General features: G+C 36.5%; 1 long non-coding RNA gene across 1 annotated transcript; it reads right to left on the bottom strand.

The window, feature by feature from the left end:
• Nucleotides 1-9,551: 9,551 nt before the first annotated feature.
• LOC142235088 (uncharacterized) lies at nucleotides 9,552-13,275 on the bottom strand. The gene is made up of 2 exons (XR_012721793.1): nucleotides 13,164-13,275; nucleotides 9,552-10,674 (listed from the first exon to the last, which is right to left on the bottom strand). It is a non-coding gene; the product is annotated as an uncharacterized LOC142235088 (long non-coding RNA).
• Between the last annotated feature and the right edge of the window lie 8,670 nt (nucleotides 13,276-21,945).

Raw genomic sequence — 21,945 nt, 5'->3', positions numbered from 1 at the left:
TAATCAAATAGATATTCCACAAAAGAAAGCGGTCAAGTATCTTGGATTGTACTTAGATAGCAAACTGAAATGGGGAACCCATATCAAAACGAAACGAAAAGCACTTGATATTCAAGCCAATAAAATGAACTTTCTAATTGGTCCCAATTCGAAACTCTCTTTGGGAAATAAAATACTGATATATAAATGTATAATAAAACCTATCTGGACATATGGTATCCAGCTGTGGGGTACAGCTTCCAATACAACTATCAAGATACTGCAACAATTTCAATCTAAAATACTGAGAAAAATAACTGCTGCTCCTTACTACATAACAAATAAACAAATACATGAAGAACTGAATATGAAAACTGTTAAAGAAGAAATAATATCGCAACTTCAAAGTTACAAAATAAGAACACAAAATCATCCAAACCCATTAACAACAAATTTAATGGCAAATGTGGAAACTTTCACTAGACTAAATAGAAAAGCTCCGCAAGATTTATTATCATTAAAAAACCTTAAACATGAAGATTGAGGAAAACAAATATTGAAAATATAATAATTTTAATTAAATATATTTAATATAAAATGGGCTCACCACTGGGTGGGTACCATTAGGATAACTGTATTAATAATAAATTAAATAATGAAAATATCGCTAATAAGATAGAATGCATTAATAAAGAGATAAAAAAATCAGTTTTCTGTAGTCCACGCAGAATCGGGTACTTCCACCTTTCTTTTTGACCAGCACAACTGGGGAACACCAAGGACTTGATGATGGCTCGATCACACCACTCTCCGCCATTTCCTTTATGAGCTTTTGAACTTCGTCTCCTTTTGCCAGGGGAACACTTCGTGGTGCCTGTTTTATGGGCCTTTCTTCTGCGGTTTTAATTTCATGTTTCACTACAGATGTTCTTCCTTGATTTCCCTTTTCAGAAGCAAAAGCAGAGGCGTTTTTCCACAACAATTGCTTGGCTATATTTCTCGCTGACGGCGATAGATGACGTGTCCAAGCCTCGCCATACCCTTCTAGATGTTTTCTCACTGCTCCATGTGTCTTTGATGAGTTGCCTTCCAAATTGACTATTGCCTCGGCTGGTGTACATTTGCCAATGTCAGAAAATTTTACAATTTGCTCGTGATTGTCAGACAAGTTCAAGACACGAACTGGTATTATTCTCTCTTCGTTCGTTGTTACCAGGGCATTTGCTATCAAGATGATATTGCTTTTGTTTTCTGCTGGTTCAACAACCCACAATTGGCCGACTTCACAATCTCCATTCATAGAAACCCATATAATTGCTTCGGCATTCGGTGGTATAGACTCTGACTGGCTCGTTGTCAAACGTCTGACAGGTGTATTCTCGTCGTATCCCACGTTTACCCTTATTTCGGCATCGCACCATGTCATTACACGCCGCTTTATATCCAGATTGAGACCAAAAGCAATCATGAAATCCGCTCCAATTATAACTTCGTCTACTTATCGGCCACAATGAAATCATAAGTAACGGATTTGTTAGCAATAGTTAATTTTACGGCGACCTTTCCATATACGGTTGCGGGTTCCCCTTTAGCCGTGCGTAGCTTGACCCCAATCAGTGGTGTAACTTTTCCTTTTACTAAATCAGATCTAATGATAGACTTTGATGCACCAGTATCCAACGTCAAAGTACGCTTGTCGCCATTAATAACACCCGCAATAGCTAAATTGTTATTTTTCTGTTGAACTATTGCTATGGAGATGGTGGGACCATCGTCTGTGGGAGCCAGCTCTTGCCCCGCTGAACTAGCTAGATTTAGTTTAAAGGTGACTCACTTGATTGTGGGGTCACCTTCTTATGGCTATTGTTTAATCGAGATGGTGATGTGGGTCTTGACCGTTTGCGTCATGCTTTGCATTCTCGAGCTAGATGTCCCGGCTTATCACAGTTATAGCATTTGATCCGGGATTTATTTGCCTCTTGCTTCATTTCTTGCATTGCCTGCTTCATGGCCTCTTTCATCGACTCAATAACGGACTTTGATTCGTCACACTCTGTCTCTACTTTACGTACTTTGTGAATTTGAGGCGCGCTAGCAATCTCGCAGTCTCCTGTGCAAGTGCGAATGTTACTGTTTCAGCGAATGTAGCCTTTTGTGACGCATATGTTGCACATTTTATATCTATCTATCTATATCCTGCTTGTTCTCTCCGCTATTACTTCATTAGAGTTATTTCTAGAAGCAGCGGGAATGCTTTGTATCACATCAGCAGCATTGCCCTTTAATGCCAATAGAAGTTCAATTGCTTTATCATCGTCATTCCACAAATTTCTACAAGCAACCATTTCGAATAGGAATTTGAAGACATCAAATGACGTTGAGCCATCGAAAACAGGAGTTTTGATTTTTGAGCCCTCGATGACGCGCACTGGACCACCTTTAATTTCATGAACCATAATTTTATCATCCACGGAAAGAACTTTCTTATCCAATTCCACAATTTGATTTTCTATATGGTCCACACGTTTCTCCATGCCTTCAGAAATTTGTTGTAGTTTTTCATTGAGAATTCTAGAATTTTCGTCGAATTTTTCTTCCAATTTTCTTGAACTTGCTTCCATTTGTAGGGCATTTTCTTTCAGCAATTTTCTAGAATTTTCTTCAATTTTTCTAGAATTCTCATCCATGATTTTTCTAGAGTTTTCTTCCATTTTTCTAGAATTCTCATCCATGATTTTTCTCGAGTTTTCTTCCATCATTTTGCTCAGAACATTGAGCATTGATGTGTAATCCACAACACTCGAAGCCACAGACGGAGTTTCTACACTGCTGGTATTGACGAGTCGTGCGTCGCAATGTTCATATTACGCCGTTCAAATTCTCCCAGTAGACGCTTTTGAAGCTGGGCCTTATTGCCTGTTGTCGGCAGCTCCAGTTTGCTCAATTCCTTTTTTAAGTTTTCCACACGAAGTTCATTAAACTTCATTGCAGATTTTTTTCCGTTATTTCACTTCCAACTGTTACGTTTTTATATTTAGGCGTTTTTAATTATCCGACAATTAAAATACTGTTCGTTTCAATAACGTTAATCTACAATTTATTTACTATGACTTCACTTTACAATTCGTTCACACCATGGCTGAACAAGAAGGTTAAATCATAGGCCCATATGATTACAATTTTTTTATTTCGACAAAATTTTAAGATGTCAATATCATATGTTTATGGTGATTGCAGCTCTCCAAATGACACTGCATGGCAAATGCATCTCAAACAAACTCGCACATTCATAGCTGGAGAATTATTCAAAGATGACTTGAGTATCTTGATAACATATTCCAGAACCAAAATACCACGCACATCAGTTTTTAGACTGCATCATAAACTGTTTTTGTTAATAGATGGCGAAGATCCATTTGACTGACTTCCATTCTTAACTTTGGTGGGTATTATAGTCTTATTTGTCTCATATCGGCGTTCCTCGGATGAATTATCCACTTCACAATCACTCATAGGTGACGCAGTTAAATTTGAACCTTTATTTTCCTCTGATTTGAATTATTTTGTTCAGGACAATTGAATGAATAAATAATTGCCACTTTTACCAATGCCATACGATTCTTTTATCAGCTGATTTTGACTTCTTAAAATTGTAAACAACATATTGAAATTTGTTGTTTTTGCTATCGTGATTCAACCACCTTATTCAGTCATGGTTCACACTGATGTTATTCGTTTGACGCTTTAATTAAGACTGACTCGTTAGCAGCATGCGAGCGCTTTTATATATGACGGTCTGGCAATACGAGAACATTCTGGCAGCACTACAATATTCTGGCAACGCCAGAACATTCTTTGACAACGCTAGAAGAATCTACGACCATTAAGTTATTCATCTGGTGGCTGCCAAACACATATCCCCAGCGGGAAAATTGAGAAGTACTGCAAAAATCATGCCTTCTTTACCCATGATTTTGGGATCCTTAACACCTTCCCATATGCCTTCTCCTATCATGCATGCTAAAATGCCTTGCACTTCCTTTCTAAAAAATGCCCGCAAACATTATTCTGTGCCTTCTTTGGGAATTTGAAAAAGAAGGACCTACATTGTTGTTATAAGAACGAAAATTCAGTTTTTTTTATATAATCATCAAACAAACATTTGTATCAATATTTTTAACAGGACACGGTTTTAATCCGATTTGCCTTAAAACTAGAATTTGCTGTTATTTCGCAAGATGATTTATATTTAGATATAGTTGTTGATTTTAGTTCTAGAGCATGTAATGCGCTATTCTCATCCATTTGTCAGAAATTTGGAGATTAGTATCCCTCCCCGACTTCCAGTGTATTTAAAATAGAATATATTTTTATACCCTCCACCATAGGAACAAAAAAATTAGTAGAAAAGTGAAGTTTTGTATTCGAAACAGCGTTTCTGGCGATGTCTTAAAATTTACGTATTTTTGGGATTAAGTTGGACATATAGTTAGTTGTAGATCAATTTACCCACATATCTTCCATTGGTTTTACTTTATACGTTTGTTTTGATCGTGATATTTCTATTTGTCTTCTAACATATATTAGTTGTTGTTGTTATAATACAGTTTTGTAATGTTGTTGTGAGAGCATACACACAGAAAAATTTATTTGACTTCAAATCTTTTGACCTTTCCTTAAGGATTTCGTTATTGAATCTGAAATATTGTTTTTTTTTTTTTTTTTTAATATAAAGTCACTTTTTTGGAAGCTAACTAGCTCTAGATCTAGGCTCTGTGAATTTAAAGCTAGGATACAGGTCTCATTTATTGAATTTTCGTTCACGTTTGGCGATATATCAACACAGGCATACAGCTATAAATAAATTTCGAATAAAAATTCAAATTGTAAAATACATTTTAATGCAACAAATGTTTTCTTATTTTCAAATAAATTTTTAACCAAAAATGCAAAATCCTCCAAATAAGTATTAACCTATTTTAAATAAGTATTAGCCTATTTAAAACCAGTTAATTAAAAGATTATTCACTTAAATCATTTTTTTCTTCTTTATATTAAGTGAAATTGGCCTTACTTTAAGGTCCTATAACTTTGATAGAGACACGAACATTTCAAAGATTCGTGTACTAAATTTAAATAAAATAGATTTTAATTTAAGATTATGAACTTTTTTCAATTATTATACCCACCATAGGATGGGGGTATATTAACTTTGTCATTCCGTTTGTAACACATCGAAATATTGCTCTAAGACCCCATAAAGTATATATATTCTGAGTCGTGGTGAAATTCTGAGTCGATCTGTTAGTGATGTAGGTCGGATGGTATTGCAAATGGGCCATTTCGGTCCATTTTTACGTATAGCCCCCATATAAACGGACCCCCAAATTTGGCTTGCGATTGCTCTAAGAAAAGCAAATTTCATCCGATCCGGCTGAAATTTGGTACATGGTATTAGTATATGGTCTTTAACAACCATGCAAAAATTGGTCCATATCGGTCCACTTTTACGTATAGCCCCCATATAAACGGACCCCCAAATTTGGCTTGCGATTACTCTAAGATAAAGAAATTTCATCCGATCCGGCTGAAATTTGGTACATGGTGTTAGTATATGGTCTCTAATAACCACGCAAAAATTGGTCTACATCGGCCCATAATTACATATAGCCCCAAAAAAACCGATCCCCCGATTTGGCTTGCGGAGTCTCTATGATAAGCAAATTTCATCCGATCCGGTTGAAATTTGGTACATGGTGTAAGTATATGGTCTCTAACGACCATGCAAAAATTGGTCCACATTGGTCCATAAATATATATAGCCCCCATATAAACCGATTCCCAGATTTGGTTTGCGGATCCTCTAAGAGAAGCAAATTTCATCCGATCCGGCTGAAATTTGGTACATGGTATTAGTATATAGTCTCTAAGAACCATTCGAAAATTGGTCCATATCAGTCCATAATTACATATAGTCCCTATAAAAACCGATCCAGATTTGAACTCCGGAGCCACTTGGACGAGCAAAATTCATCCGATCCGGTTGAAATTTGCAACGTGGTGTTAATATATGACCGCTAATAACCATGCCAAAATTGGTCCATATCGGTCTATAGTTATATATAGCCGATCCCCAATCACACAAAAATTGGTCCATATCGGTTCATAATCATGCTTGCCACTCGAGCAAAAATAATCTAGCAAAATTTTATTTCTATAGAAAATTTTGTCAAAATTTTATTTCTATAGAAAATTTTGTCAAAATTTTATTTCTATAGAAAATTTTGTTGAAATTTTATTCCTATAGAAAATTTTGTCAAATTTTATTTCTGTAGAAAATTTTGGCAAAATTTTAAATCTTTTGAAAATTTTGTAAAAATTGTATTTCTATAGAAAATTTTGTCAAAATGTTATTTCTATAGAAAATTTTGTTAAAATCGTATTTCTATAGAAAATTTTGTCCAAATTTTACTTTTATAGAAAATGTTGTCAAAATTTTATTTCTATAGAAAATTTTGTCAAACTTAATTATATACGTATGTAATCGGCCATTTTTAGTTTAATATATACCACGTATGGACTACGTGGTATATATTACGGTATTAGGAAGTTTTAAGATACGTTGTCACCGGCAAAAGTTACAGCAACCCAAGTAATTCGATTGTGGATGACAGTCTTCAGTAGAAATTTCTACGCAATCCATGGTGGAGGGTACATAAGCTTCGGCCTGGCCGAACTTACGGCCGTATATACTTGTTTTTTGTTTGTATATGTGCAGTTTTATCTCTGCATGATTACTATAGTTTGTTCTCCCTTGCTTTTGAAAAATAAAATTAAAAAGTATAGCACTTGTTGTATTACATATCAGCCACCCTGTACATTTGGGGAGGTATATATAACTCCGATCAGGTTTGAACTGAACATAGTAAAAGTGCTTGCCACTCAAAAAAAATTGTTCAAAATTTAAAAAAAATTGGCTGAGTAATATGGGATATAAACTCAAATCGGAAGATTATATATACGGGCGCTATATATATACCTGACACGATCTCTTTGAAAATTGACAGAGATACTACTATTAACAAGAGCAAACGTTTTACCAAATTTCATGTAAATCGGTTGTTCCCTTGAATTAATACCAGTTTGGGGGTCAAATACCCCACTGTGCGACGGGATACTTTGTACAAGTAGCTACTATTTATGTAGGTCGGATGGTATTGCAAATGAGCTATATCGGACCACATTTAGGTGTAGCCCACGATCCTCTTGGAGGAGACAATTTTATCACATCCGGCGGAAATTTGATACGTGACCTGTAACAACCAGGCAAAAATTAGTCCAAACCGATCCCCCGATTTTATTTCCTGCGCTTTCTGGTGGTGAAAAATTCATTCGATCCAGTTAAAATGTGGTACGTGGTGTTAGTAACAGGCCTCTAAAAACGATGCAAAAGTGGCCCATATCGTTCCAAAAATATAGGTAGCCTCCATAAAAAGCAATTACCATTATTTATTTATTATTTAATTTATTATAATTACAATAAACTTATTTATACGGGCACTAGCAACTAGAGGCTTCTGCAGGGGCATATTTCATACGATCCAAATTTGGAAATTGGAAATTTTTATGTTAACCGATCAAGAACTGATTTAGTTTATATAGGTATTTAATCTACATCCATGTACATTAAGGCAATGTTAAGAGGTTTTAAGATACCTTGTCTTTAGTAGAACTTTTTTCGTAATACATGGTGGATGGTCCATAAGACTCGACCTGCCTGACATTACGGTCGTATTTACTTATTTTTATAGTGCGGTTAAATAAATAAACATAAATCTTTCTAAATACAAAAATCTATAACTTTGCCTATGGTAGAATCTGTTCGAACCCACCAATGATCCCATACTCATTCTTTGTTGCCTGCCAAGCTATTAATTTTTTTATGTCTAGTTACTCCTAACTTTGGCCTTCTAGAAGACATTCTCTGTAACATATAAAAGATCCGATACCCATTATACGTTCACTTCCAACAGAAGGGAACGCGGAATGACTTCACGCGTAGCTTAAGTTTACCTTTTGGCGCGCACATCACATAAATGTGTCGTAGGCCAGTGGATGAGTGTAGGACTACCAATAACGAGGACCCCGGTTCAAATCCCGACGGAACAAAAAAATAAAAATACACTTGAGGTAAATATTAAAATCACAAAAATGAGATAAACTGTATAGGAAAAGTAAGTTAAATTAAATTCTAACGTAAAAGGTATGAGGGCAAATGTTCAGTTCATAGACAATCTTGCCTTCAAAATATTTATTTTTAAACGCTTTCTTTTATGCCTTCCTGTCCAGGCCTTTTTGGGGGCCTTCTTTGGAAGGCATGATTTTTGTACTTAGTGTGAAGGCCTGATAACATGGCATCGACGACACCACCTCTAGAAGGCATACGAATAGAAGCGAGAGACAAGGCCTTGGTCTCCAATCCAATCCAATGTTATTTTAAAATGAACACGTAATGCAGCGCCCAGGCCTTATAGCTACCCGAACAGCACTTCCATCATCGATTCCACGTCGCTTCCATTTCCCGCTGGGTATGCTCGCATTAATACAACAACAATGACAATAGACAATGAGATGAAATGAGAATGCAAAATAACAAAGCAAACAATGTTTTACAATGTGTATTTGTTTTTGTTTAATTCCATCTGTACACTTTAAGAACGGCTTCAAAAGAGAGAGCAAGTAAGCAGTTGGTTTTTGAAGTGTGAAAAAGTATAAAATTAAGTGCACTTTTAAATAAATAAAACAAAAGAAAAAAAATTATATCGAAATAAATCGAAATGAATATTAAATGGTATTAACTATGTTTTAACATAAAAACATGTATAAAACTTGTTTTAAATTTCTTATAAAATCAAATTTTGTCAGTCTCATTGTTTCGTGTTCGTTCGTTCTTATATGTAAATTTTATGTAGAGTTTTAGTTGTGTTCCCCCCTGAAGTCACCAATGGGATTGTTTGCGGTTTATTAGTTAATATTTCAAGATTCTAAATTGATAAAAATCGGCTGCTTTCTTTTGCCCCCCTTTATGTTATCTTCCTACCGAAGTGGTCTTGTCTCTTTATATCCACATAACGAATTAGGTGTGGTGTTTGTTAACACTAGTTTACACTGAAAATGTACCTTTGATGACCTTTCTTATGTATTTTGATCTGCTGAATTCAAAAATGAAGTTTTTTATGAAACTGTTTTTGAGATATCCCGTTTTTTTAGTTTTTCTGACTTTCTTCGCTAAACAAATTATACCTCGAGCTAGAAATGTCCGATTATATCGTTGTTTGCACTTGAATGCAAGCTATTGAGATGTCGAATAAACGTGTATAATAAGATATGTGATAAGTTAAGTGGTTCAAAATATATCGATGAAAAACAAAACAATCTTGTTTTACAATTTCATGAAAATCGGATAAAAACTACTGCCCTTGCACATAGATAGGTTTTTAGGTTTTATGCGGCCAAAATTATTTTAATTGCTATAACTGCTCTAAATGACATAATTGATAATAAAAAACAACTTTCTGTTGAAATTTTAAATATTTATTGAAGAAAATATCATATTTATGAAAGAAAATCAAAAACCTAACTTCACAGACATAAAAAAATATATTTCATAAATGTAGATTTTAAACGTTAGTGACTAATGAATTGACGTATCCCTTCGACAGTCTGTTAATCCAGATCCTCATCGTGCGAGGATTTTGATGAAGCGGAGTCTGGTTTGGTGGGTAAAAGCATATCTAAAGTCTCCGGAGAAAAGGATTTACACATTTTTCACCCTTCTTTGTTTTATACTAATACTGCTAATGAGCGGATCAGAGCTCAATAATAGTCTATTATAGTTGTCGCGGTTACACCGCTCGCGGGAAAATTTTCTTGCGTAATTTTCTCTGTACATGCGAAAGTGCTTATTTCGGGCCTCTTGGGCCTCCTCCGACAATTGACCTATTGGGAGAAGTGAATTCTCTATTATGGCAGCACCATGTATGAGCAGTTTCTGCATACAGACTTGCCACTTTTATGTGTTGTTCAGGTGGATAGCATTCTTTTTTGGCCTCTAATAATCTGTCGTAGCAAGGATAAAGCGACTTATTTGTCTTACGTATGATTTCATATTGCTGTCGTGTAAGGTCGGTCTTTATAAAAATTACCAATGCTTCTTGAGGTGTTAATTTATTGTGTTTGGGTTCACTACATGACTTGTAGGCATTTCTGTATTTTTCAGCACCTGTTGGCGATTTTGTGATTTCCTTAAAGATTTCTGATGCATTTCGAAGTCCCTTAGCTCTCAAAATTGACTGAGCAGCATAAATGATAATAGTTTTGCGACGCTTGCATCTCTCACTTGACTCTTCAAATGATTTTGAAGGGCGGCCTGGGCGATTTTGGGCTTGGATTGGGATTTCTAACGTCCCATTTAACCATGACTGGTTTGATTTTAAGAAATCATCTTCTTTTCTTTGTGCTTTAAGCAATATTTTGCTTCAGTTTTTTTATTTTCCTCTGCGTCACCATAAGAAGAAAACAGGTAATTTTCTTAATAGGCCAATTTTTCATCAATAGTTATTAAATTCTGGCTTTGCATTTTATCGTAGAGAAATTGACGGGTGACTAATTTTGTTCCGGATAAACCAGGATAACCTACGACGAAAAAGAAAAAAATTTTTTTGGAACAGTTTTCAACATAACTTCTTTTAGCCTACCTGCACCTACCTGCAGCTGATTTTTATCAGAACCATAAGAAAATAGTATTAAGTGTTGTAATAAATAAAAATTTTGCGGCGATAGGAAGCGATAATATAACTAAATTACTTTTAAATTGAAAACTCAAGAATGTTTTTTTAAGAAAACGTAATATGTTTAGAAGCTTTAAAATAACGGGCTTTTTATTATACTAAGTTGATAATTTCTATAATAAATAATGGTATTAACCTGAAGCACTTGAATCCATATTGTTTACTTTGGTAACTGTCTTCGAATAAAAAAATATTGACGACTTTAAAATATCACTTTAAAGGCGTAAAGAGCGAAAGCGCGCGCTTAGCGTGAGACTAACAAGTTCCGACTACCTCCGCAAGCACCCCTCGCGGGTATCGAAGCCGAGAAGACCGGTTTATTATCGCCTGTTCTATTGTTAACATAGAAAGATATAACATTTTGTATTTGTAACTAGTTTAAAATCTTCAATTTTGGCCGCATAATTAAGCTAAATCTATGTTAGTGCCTTGGAGTAAAATCGGGAGATCGGTCTATACGTGGGCTATACCAACACATGTGCTGATTCAGCTCATTTCCGTTACATCTATTTGTGATCTTAAAATAATTCTAGATTTTAAATTCTAGATCGGATAGAATATACGGATTCTAGAAGCCCAAGAAGTAAAATCGGGATATTGGTCTATATGGGGGCTATATAAATACATGGACCGATAGACACCATTTTTAGCACTCCTATTTGCGGTCCTAAAATACCTCTAGATTTCCAATTTCAGGGAAATCGGATAGAAACTATGGTTCCTAGAAGCTCAAGAAGTAAAATTGGGAGATCGGTCTATATGGGGGCTATACCAAAACATGGACCGATACACACCATTTTTAGCACACATACTTTTGGTCCTAATATACCATTAGATTTCAATTTTCAGCCAAATCGGATAAAAAACACAGTTTCTAGAAGCCCAAGAAATAAAATCGGGAGATCGGTCTATATTGGGGGCTATACCAAAACGTCATCAATCAATCCCATTTTATCATTAAATATTCCTGACATAATTATAAAGCCGTGACCGAAGTTTCACGATGATACCTATCCTGGAAGTATTTTTGGCCGCTAACTCCATATAGCACCGACCACTGTGCACTGTTGGGAATTAGAGTTTCAAACTTTTTGTCGAAAGTGGTTTCGCCAGAGTGTAATCCACTACGTTAGGCACATCTGTCATTATTTTGAGGACCGAACTGTGACCGTACGTTTTTTCTGACCACAGCGATAGCTCGCGCAACAGCACAGCCGTTGTTGCAGCTGACTGTTTGGCCAAAATGTCTAAAGGCAATAGATGCAGCATGACATTAAGGGAATTTGTTCCTGTCTTGCTGAATGCGCCTGAAATACACAAACACGCCATACGCTGAACTTTGTATAAACTTGTTGGCTGGGGAAGTGCCGGCCACATTACAGGTCTAACAACTGCCGTGTATAGCCAATGCACAATTCTTGGTTTTAGTCCCCACTTCTCCTATTGCCTTTTTGCACGAGTACAAAGATATCGTGGCTTTTCTCGCTCTATCTTTAATATTAAGCTTAAAGTTCAGCTTCCTGTCCAGAATAACGCCAAGGTATTTTGCACACTCACCAAAGGGAATTTCAATACCCCCTAAGGATATGGGCTTAACCGTGGGAGTTTTGCGATCTTTGCAGTACATGACTAATTCTGTCTTTGCAGGATATACTCCAAGACCATTCTCTTTCGCCCATTTCTCAGTCATCCGGAGGGCACTCTGTATAACATCTCTGATTGTGGATGGGAATTTTCCCCTGACTGCTAGAGTCACATCGTCTGCGTATGGCACCACTTTTATCCTTTCTTTTTCTAGGGACACCAGAATGTTGTTTATGGCAACATTTAAAAGAAGAGGTGATAGAACTCATCCTTGGGGAGTGCCTCTGTTCACATACCTTTGTATGTCTGCTTGTCCTAGTGTGTCCGAAATACGTCTCCTCACTAGCAGTTCGTTTAGCAGCCTAAATATACCTGGATCAACATTCAGACTTGCCAGTCCATGTAATATCGAGCTGGGATGGAAGTTATTGAATGCCCCTTCGATGTCTAGAAACGACAGGATTGTGTTTTCATTGACAGATAGTGACCTTTCAATAAAGCTGACTAGTTCATGTAATGTGGTCTCAGTAGACCTGCCCTTCGAGTATACATGCTGTCGTTTCGAGAGCCAACTTGAATCGACACTAGTTCTAAGATAAATGTCTATCATCCTCTTAAGTAGGAATGAGGATAAGCCGATTGGTCGGAAATCCTTCACACTCGAGTGAGAGGCTTTTCCCACTTTCAGTATGAAAAAAAAAACTATCACTTTATTCTATTTGGAAAGTAAAAAATTGTTCACCAATATACCTTTCACAATTTTAAGCGAAATAACTATGTTTTCAGCACATCATTATCGTTTTTATTTAAACAAATTACAAGAAGCTAGTTGTGCTTGGTGTTTCACAAAATAACAAATGGCTCTTATAACAATAGTGATGGCAAAATACTTTCATGCGAATAGTGATGGCAAAATACTATCACAGTTGACGATTGTTGCAGTGTCACTTACGGGTCGGTGGTAGCGATGAGGATGAAATGGAACTTTGAAATGCTGGCAGGGTATTTAACGCCCATTTTATTCTAGATTCCGATACACCGCCAGAACATGGTTCATCCGTCTGATTTCCAGAAAAATGTGTGTCCAATAGTACCTCCAGCGTCTCCCCACTGGACATTGTCCAATTGCCCTCCGATGTTTTAATGAAACTTGGAGCGGAGTTAGTGGATGCTAGTACCTTACGTAGTCTGGAAGCCTCGGACGTTTTCTCAATACTGCTGCAGTAATCATTCCAAGAGTTATGCTAAGCCTTTCTCAGATTCTTCTTGTAAGCGTTCCAATCCTCAGGAGCTCTGGTGGACTTTGCTTTGTTAAAGAGCTGCCTGCAGGGTCTCCTCATATTACTAACTCCCTAGACCACCATGGTGGTCGATTTTTCCCCCTTCGCTTCTCTCTAGGGCATGCAGCTTTCAGTGAGATGTTAAAGGACTTAGTAATCCTCTTCACTGCATGTTCGATATCTTGCACAGTGCTCATATTTGTCTCTGGTATTTCTGGTATCATCATATCGAACGATTCCCTATACTTCTTCCAATCAGCTTTCCTAACATTTGGCGGAAATATGGTCTTTGAAGTACGAACAGCCAATCTGAAACTGATGTAGCGATGATTTGAGAAGCTATGTTCCCTCAAAACTTGCCACTCAGATATCTTATCATTCAGTTCCGGAGAGGCCAATGTGACGTCCAACACCGCTTGCCTGTTTTTGGTGACGAAGGTTGGTGCATCTTCCTTATTGCACACTACCAGGTTAGTACGCAAAATAAACTCTATTAGCGACTCTCCGCTTGCATTAGTATCACTACTTCCCCAAATACTATAATGTGCATGTGCATCGCATCCCATAATGAGTTTTGTCTTTGTTTTTAGTGACTCCTTAACTAAGATCTAAATGACACATGGAGGCATCTCCCCATCATGTCCCATGTAGACCGAAGATATCCAGTATTTGTATTTGGATATCTCTAGACTAGCTACGACAGTGTCTGCATTGCTCAATGAAGGAAGCAGAAACATGTTTAGTTCGTTTTTAGCAATTATAAATACATGCTCGATTTATATCGTTACCGGTATTATGCAAAAGTTTGAAACCCGGAGTGCTTAATTCACAGATCTTGTTCTTATATATGTATGGTTCTTGAATAAGAACTATATCTATGTCACCTTTCATCAGGAGAACTTTTAAGGCAGCACAAGTGTCCTTACAATGGTGAAGATTTATCTGGAGGAACCGTAGAACCATCAAAATTTTCAACCACCGTCACATCAGCCGCTTCAATTGAGTCATCAAGGGCTTCCTCTTCACAGATCACAGTGACTCTCGCTACAACCCGCGGTTCAGCTTTGGTGAGGTTTGAGCCTGTAGGGACTTCCCGCATACGATGTTCGTCAATGTCGGCAGTTTTTATGTCTCCTTCGGCTTCGCAAGATTGTTCTTCTTCTAACTCTACCGGAGGCTTGTTCATTTCGGAATCCTTTGGCTGATCGCTTTTGTATACCTTCATATGGATGTCATGAAAGCCATAACTTACACGTCCTTGGGTCTGGGCTAGATGTGGCAGCGACTCAATGTTCAATATAAACACCGCATGTCGTCTTGGTCCATCCACCTCATCCAAACGACCAACCTTCCAATCGGACACATTGGGCCAAATGACCGAAATCTCACGCATAAAATCAATTTTTGAACTTGTGAAAATTAAATATTTGGTGGTACGAAAAAGTTGACAACACATTACCAAAAACAAATTCAAAATGGTAAAACAATATGGCAACCCGTTTGGCTGGATTTGGATTTTTTTCTTGAATTCCTAGTTTAGCAAGGTGCTTTAAGGATTTTGCTGGTAAAAAAAAAGTTTTTAAAGTTAGAGACTTAATTTAAAATGTAAAATTTAAGTCAAGGTATGTACTTGTAGTAAAAATTAACAGCGATTGTAAATATTGTTTGGCTATTTAAGAAAAGTGTTTGAAAAAAGCATATTTTTTTTTTTTGCTAAATATAATGTATGTCCCATGTTGTCTGGAGTAGAACTTACTATATTGGAACGTATTGGTAAAGTTTTGTACTGCGTTAGGAAGGTTGAGATGTTGTCTTTCTTGCAAACATACATTTGTCTGCTTATAAGTGCTAATGAAGGTACCCCATTATAACAGGTTGGCTGATAAGTCCCCGGTCTGACACATAGATGGCGTCGCTAGTATTAAATGCATATTATTTTTATATAGTACCAAACATCAAATGATTAGTGTCAAAATTTGACGTCTGTAAGTCAATTAGTTTGTGAGATAGAGCGTCTTTTGTGAAGCAACATTTGTTATTGTAAAAAAAAAAATGGAAAAAAGGAATTTCGTGTTTTGATAAAATACTTTTTTCTGAAGGGAAAAAATACGGTGGAAGCAAAAACTTGGCTTGATAATGAGTTTCCGGACTCTGCCCTAGGGAAATCAACAATAATTGATTGGTATGCAAAATTCAAGCGTCGAATGAGCACGGAGGACGGTGAATGAGCACGGAGGACGGTGAACGCAGTGGACGCCCGAAAGAGGTGGTTACCGACGAAAACATCAAAAAGATCCACAAAATGATTTTGAATGACCGTAAAATGAAGTTGATCGAGATAGCAGAGGCCTTAAAGATGTCAAAGGAACGTGTTGGTCATATCATTCATCAATATTTGGATATGCGGAAGCTCTGTGCAAAGTGGGTGCCGCGCGAGCTCACATTTGACCAAAAACAACAACGTGTTGATGATTCTGAGCGATGTTTGCAGCTGTTAACTCATAATACACCCGAGTTTTTCCGTCAATATGTGACAAGGGCTGAAACATGACTCCATCACTACACTCCTGCAGCGACCGGTGAACCGTCTCCGAAGCGTAGAAAGACCCAAAAGTCCGCTGGCAAAGTAATGGCCTCTGTTTTTTGGGATGCGCATGGAATAATTTTTATCGATTATCTTGAGAAGGGAAAAACTATCAACAGTGACTATTATATGGCGTTATTGGAGCGTTTGCAGGTCGAAATCGCGGAAAAACGGCCCCATATGAAGAAGAAAAAAGTGTTGTTCCACCAAGACAACGCACCGTGCCACAAGTCATTGAGAACGATGGCAAAAATTCATGAATTGGGCTTCGAATTGCTTCCCCACTCACTGTATTCTCCAGATCTGGCCCCAGCGATTTTTCTTGTTCTCAGAAAAAGATGCTCGCAGGGAAGGTTAGGTTAGGTTGGGTTAGGTTATGTGGCAGCCCGATGTATCAGGCTCACTTAGACTATTCAGTCCATTGTGATACCACATTGGTGAACTTCTCTCTTATCACTGAGTGCTGCCCGATTCCATGTTAAGCTCAATGACAAGGGTCCTCCTTTTTATAGCCGAGTCCGAACGGCGTTCCACATTGCAGTGAAACCACTTAGAGAAGCTTTGAAACCCTCAGAAATGTCACCAGCATTACTGAGGTGGGATAATCCACCGCTGAACAACTTTTTGGTGTTCGGTCGAAGCAGGAATCGAACCCACGACCTTGTGTATGCAAGGCGGGCATGCTAACCATTGCACCACGGTGGCTCCCAGGGAAAAAATTTGGCTGCAATGAAGAGGTGATCGCCGAAACTGAGGCCTATTTTGAGGCAACACCGAAGGAGTACTACCAAAATGGTATCCAAAAATTGGAAGGTCGTTATAATCGTTGTATCTCTCTTAAAGGGAACTACGTTGAATAATAAAAACGAATTTTGACAAAAAAAATTGTTTTTCTTTGTTAGACAGGGGACTTATCAGCCAACCTGTTAATTATGGTCAAGAGAGAAGTCTACCATGACAACTTGAAGAAAAAAAGTAAATTAATTGTGCTGGGAAATAGAATGAAGTAGCGTTACTTTGTTTGGTAGAAACATCTGGACAAAACAATGGCAACGAATGAGAAATGTGGGTAAATCTGCAATATCTACCATATCAATAATACTAGGAATATAAAATAAAATGTCGTTCTGGGTGTCTTACTGTAAATGATTCGTCGACACAGGTTCCGTTAGAAAATTTGCTAAATCGTAAAGCTAATATTTAAATATAGACTTACATATAGAAGAGTATTAAGGTAGTGACACGTACAGAAGTAATATGATCACTTCAAACATGTTTCAAGAACAAAATGTTATTTTTGGACTGGGAACACAAAAATTTTTTTCTACAAACACATACAGGGTTGGCAAAATCTGGACATTTTGTAATGAATATGTTCGCATATCTATATAGTGTTGCAGAAATAATGGTATAAAATGAGAGTGTAAGAGATTGAATTGAACTAAAATTTCTGAAATCATATACACTCTAAGGTAGTGATCAGAGAACGGCTGCGATCTACCGCAACCGACCAGTGTATTTAGTAAACACCAACATTTGCAATCTTAAAACATCAATTGGTAAAAAAATGTTCAACCACCAATATCCAATGCAACCGACGACTGTCGGTGTTTGTTAGTATGAGTGTTGGTCTCTCGAAAACACCGTAGTAAAGCAATCACACAAATTGGTTACCCATATCTCAGCAGTTTGGTATTCTCTTATTTGGCACTCTCACAATTCCCTTGAGCTAATGCCAACTGCTAGTAATTGTTGTTGTTGAGTGCAATCACACTTAAGTGCCAACCTCGTTTTTTGTTTACCGAGCATTGTTACGATGTCGATTGGTTTAAGATTGCAAGACACTGCATACGGACATTGTTATATACTATTGGTGTTTTTATTCTCGCATTTGTATCAATGTAAAAGATCGCATGGTAATTGGTGTCTTACTCACTGCCACCGATATTTTGTGGGTATGATTGCAATACGAAAAAAAGCCACCGGTTGCAGTTCTCTGGTAGTGATCAAGATGGAGTAACAGTGAGCATTCGTTCTAATTATTTTTCATGTTAGCCTGACACTGAAACAGACAATTAACTTCCAAATACATGATATTTTAATTTACAATCATTATTCTAACTTTTATGGACAAATTAGATTAAGGAACTTGATTAATAGTCATTGAAGATTTTCAGTTTCCAATGTTACTACATATTGATATATTTAATTTGGTTTATGATAAAAGTGGTTGAGATACATCCTCCATAAGAAAGTGGGCGTGGCAGTGGCCGGATCGGTCGGGCTGATCATACTTTATTCTCATCCCCAGTGGTATGTGTACAAAATTGCAGAGCCTAGGCGGTTCCTGGGGTTGAAATACGCACTTCATTTGAAAGTGGGCGTGGCAATGGGCGGATCGGTCCAAATTTTTTATCATACTTTATTCTCATCCCCAGTGGTACATACCATCCAGCATCTTGCCGTCGAGGACTTGGTCCGGGATTTTTTTTTCGCACCTCTGAGTAGACACCAGACATCGCGTTCTCAATTTCCCCCTATTTTTGCTTTGGAACCATACCGTCCAATGGTCCTTTATTAATGATAGACATAACAAGGCTGTCTTTTGCAACTGAGGCAAACGATCTTTGATCCCGTTTAGCTTGGGTCGACAGATCCTAATTTCTTTAGGATAAACAAAGCATTTCTGCGTTCTTTGAATCTCTTTCGTGAGGGATTACCCCCTTTTAATGTCGTTACCTTAGAAATGGTTCGACTTTTCAAAGTGTCGCCACCTGTCGACCCGCCTACAGGTCAACTAATTGGGCCTGAGTCTTGGTCACTGCCCAAATTGATAACTTCAGTCGATACCCGTCCACTGGGCCCTGAAGTTAGCAACCCAGTGGATGACTTTGAATTTCGCTGCATGGTGGTTTAGTTTTCCACAACACGTGAAATTCGTAATAGGTACCTATTACTATGAAATAATCCGCTATTAAAAAACACGTCCGATCAGTTCGACGGTTGAGAAATTCATCCGAAGAGGATGAAATGGAACTTTGAAATGCTGGCAGGACACACTCCTAGCCCTTTATTTGAAAAAAGAAGAAGAATGTGCAATTATTTATTTTAGGAAATGGGTTTGTTATTGAAAAAATACAATACAAATCTAACAAATAAGCTTCACTATATCAACCAATATTTTATTTATATTTATTCATACATACATAATTCATATTCAAATATACATATGTGTGTGTCTGTGGTTGCTGCTTGCTATTACAAAATTAACATTTTGTATTTCCTTTGGCAATTGATCTGCTACTCCTTTGATCCTTTATATATTTTCGGAACAAAAATATTATCCGTGTTTTCGTTTTAAACCCACACAAATAGTTTTAATAAATTATTTTTAAGCAATACTTATCATAGTTTCGGCTATAGGTCGATTAAAAAACATAGTATTGATGTTTTTATTTAAGTTTTATTTCCAATATTTCGGTTGACTTGGTCAAAACCGTTTTCAAGGCTGAAGTGAAACAAAAAACAGAAATTTTCAAATTTAATTACAAAAATCACGAACAAACAGAACCAAACAATAAATTATTTAACTACTATTACTATTTACATTTATTGTGGTGTGCACAGCTTCACACTCTGTTTTACACTGAAACTAAATTTCTCTTATGTTTTTGTATTGTATGTCTATATATTCGAGCACAGTTCTCAATGTCTTTCTTGTAGTTCATTCTCTCGTCAGGTGCAGTGTTGATAATGTGCAGCATTTCAAGAGTAAATCTGCGTCTGTAGTTGTTTTCGTGGTCTAGAATTTTTGCGTCTTCTAAGTTTGGCTTGTGACCTGTCAGCGCACAGTGGGCCGCAAGCGCAGTTTTATGCTCCATGGGTTTTTCAGTGGCTTTAATATCCAATTTGTGAGAAGATAATCTAGTTTTCAGTTATCTCATTGTAGTACCAATATATGTCTTTTTAAATAAATTAGATTTGTCACCTTTACATTTAATCTTATAATTTACATTGCTTTTATCGTCATTTTTGATTTTAGTTTAAGTTTTACTAAATAATCCATTTACTGTTTTTGTTGTTAATCTGCTTTGATTTTACTTTATATATTAGATTTTGAATTGTCCTTAATGGGACGACGAACTTCACCAGGAGAGTATTCAACATTAGTGATCCTAGTTTTCATTTCGAAAATGGAGAGAAAATCAAAAGAATACTGATCAATAATGATGTCCCATCAAGGACAATTCAAAATCTAATATATAAAGTAAAATCAAAGCAGATTAACAACAAGGATGGAAATACCGAAAAAGAACTTAAAATTTACAAGCCAGTGACATATATATCTGGCTTTTCGGAAAGACTGTGCAAGTCTAATTTGTACGACAAAAAGGAATATCAGCTCGCGTTAAAAATTACGAAAACAGTAAATGGATTATTTAGTAAAACTTAAACTAAAATCAAAAATGACGACAAAAGCAATGTAAATTATAAGATTAAATGTAAAGGTGAAAAATCTAATTTATGTAAAAAGACATATATTGGTACTACAATGAGAAAACTGAAAACTAGATTATCTTCTCACAAATCGGATATTAAAGCCGCTGAAAAACCCATGGGGCATAAAACTGCGCTTGTGGCCCACTGTGCGCTGACAGGTCACAAGCCAAACTTAGAAGACGTAAAAATTTTAGACCACGAAAACAACTACAGACGCAGATTTACTCTTGAAATGCTGCACATTATCAACACTCCACCTGACGAGAGAATGAACTACAAGAAAGACATTGAGAACTGTGCTCGAATATATAGACATACAATACAAAAACATAAGAGAAATTTAGATTCAGTGTAAAACAGAGTGTGAAGCTGTGCACACCAGAATTAATGTAAATAGTACTAGTAGTTAAATAATTTATTGTTTGGTTCTGTTTGTTCGTGATTTTTGTAATTAAATTTGAAAATTTCTGTTTTTTGTTTCACTTCAGCCTTGAAAACGGTTTTGACGAAGTCAACCGAAATATTGGAAATAAAACTTAAATAAAAACATCAATCCTATATTTTTTAATCGACCTATAGGCGAAGCTATGATAAGTATTGCTTAAAAATAAAATAAGAAGGTCAACGATAATCAATCAGAAATAGAAATAAACGGGAGGCACGCCGTATCAATTATTCCATCATGACAATTTACACAAATATCAAAAAGAAATACAATCATCACACATATAATGCTGCCAAACGATACTCAAAAACCCTAAAGCATAGTGCAAATCTAAAATCTTCTGTAACATTTCTGATAAAATGCAAACGAGCAGGTATCATACCAAATTTCATTAGAAATGCCACCAAACACACATATACCATTTTCAAAACAGACAAAAACAAAATTATCCCGCCAAATATTGACAAAAACATTACAAAAGCACACGTATAATTTCCATATGAAACTCTTAAAACTTTTGATTGAGTATAAACACAAACAAATACACGAAAATCAACAAAACAATGATTGCGCGCAAACTCAATTAGTTGAGCTTCTCACACAAGATGATCTCAATCTATACTTGGAGAGTGAAAGCATTCTATACAACAGCAGAGTTCAAAAGAACAAAGACACACACATCAAAAAGTTACAAGTACTCAAACAACAACACAATAAGCAACT

Source organism: Haematobia irritans, chromosome 4, assembly GCF_050003625.1.
Source record: "Haematobia irritans isolate KBUSLIRL chromosome 4, ASM5000362v1, whole genome shotgun sequence".
NCBI lineage: Eukaryota > Metazoa > Arthropoda > Insecta > Diptera > Muscidae > Haematobia > Haematobia irritans.
This window is presented reverse-complemented; position numbering and strand designations above follow the sequence as displayed.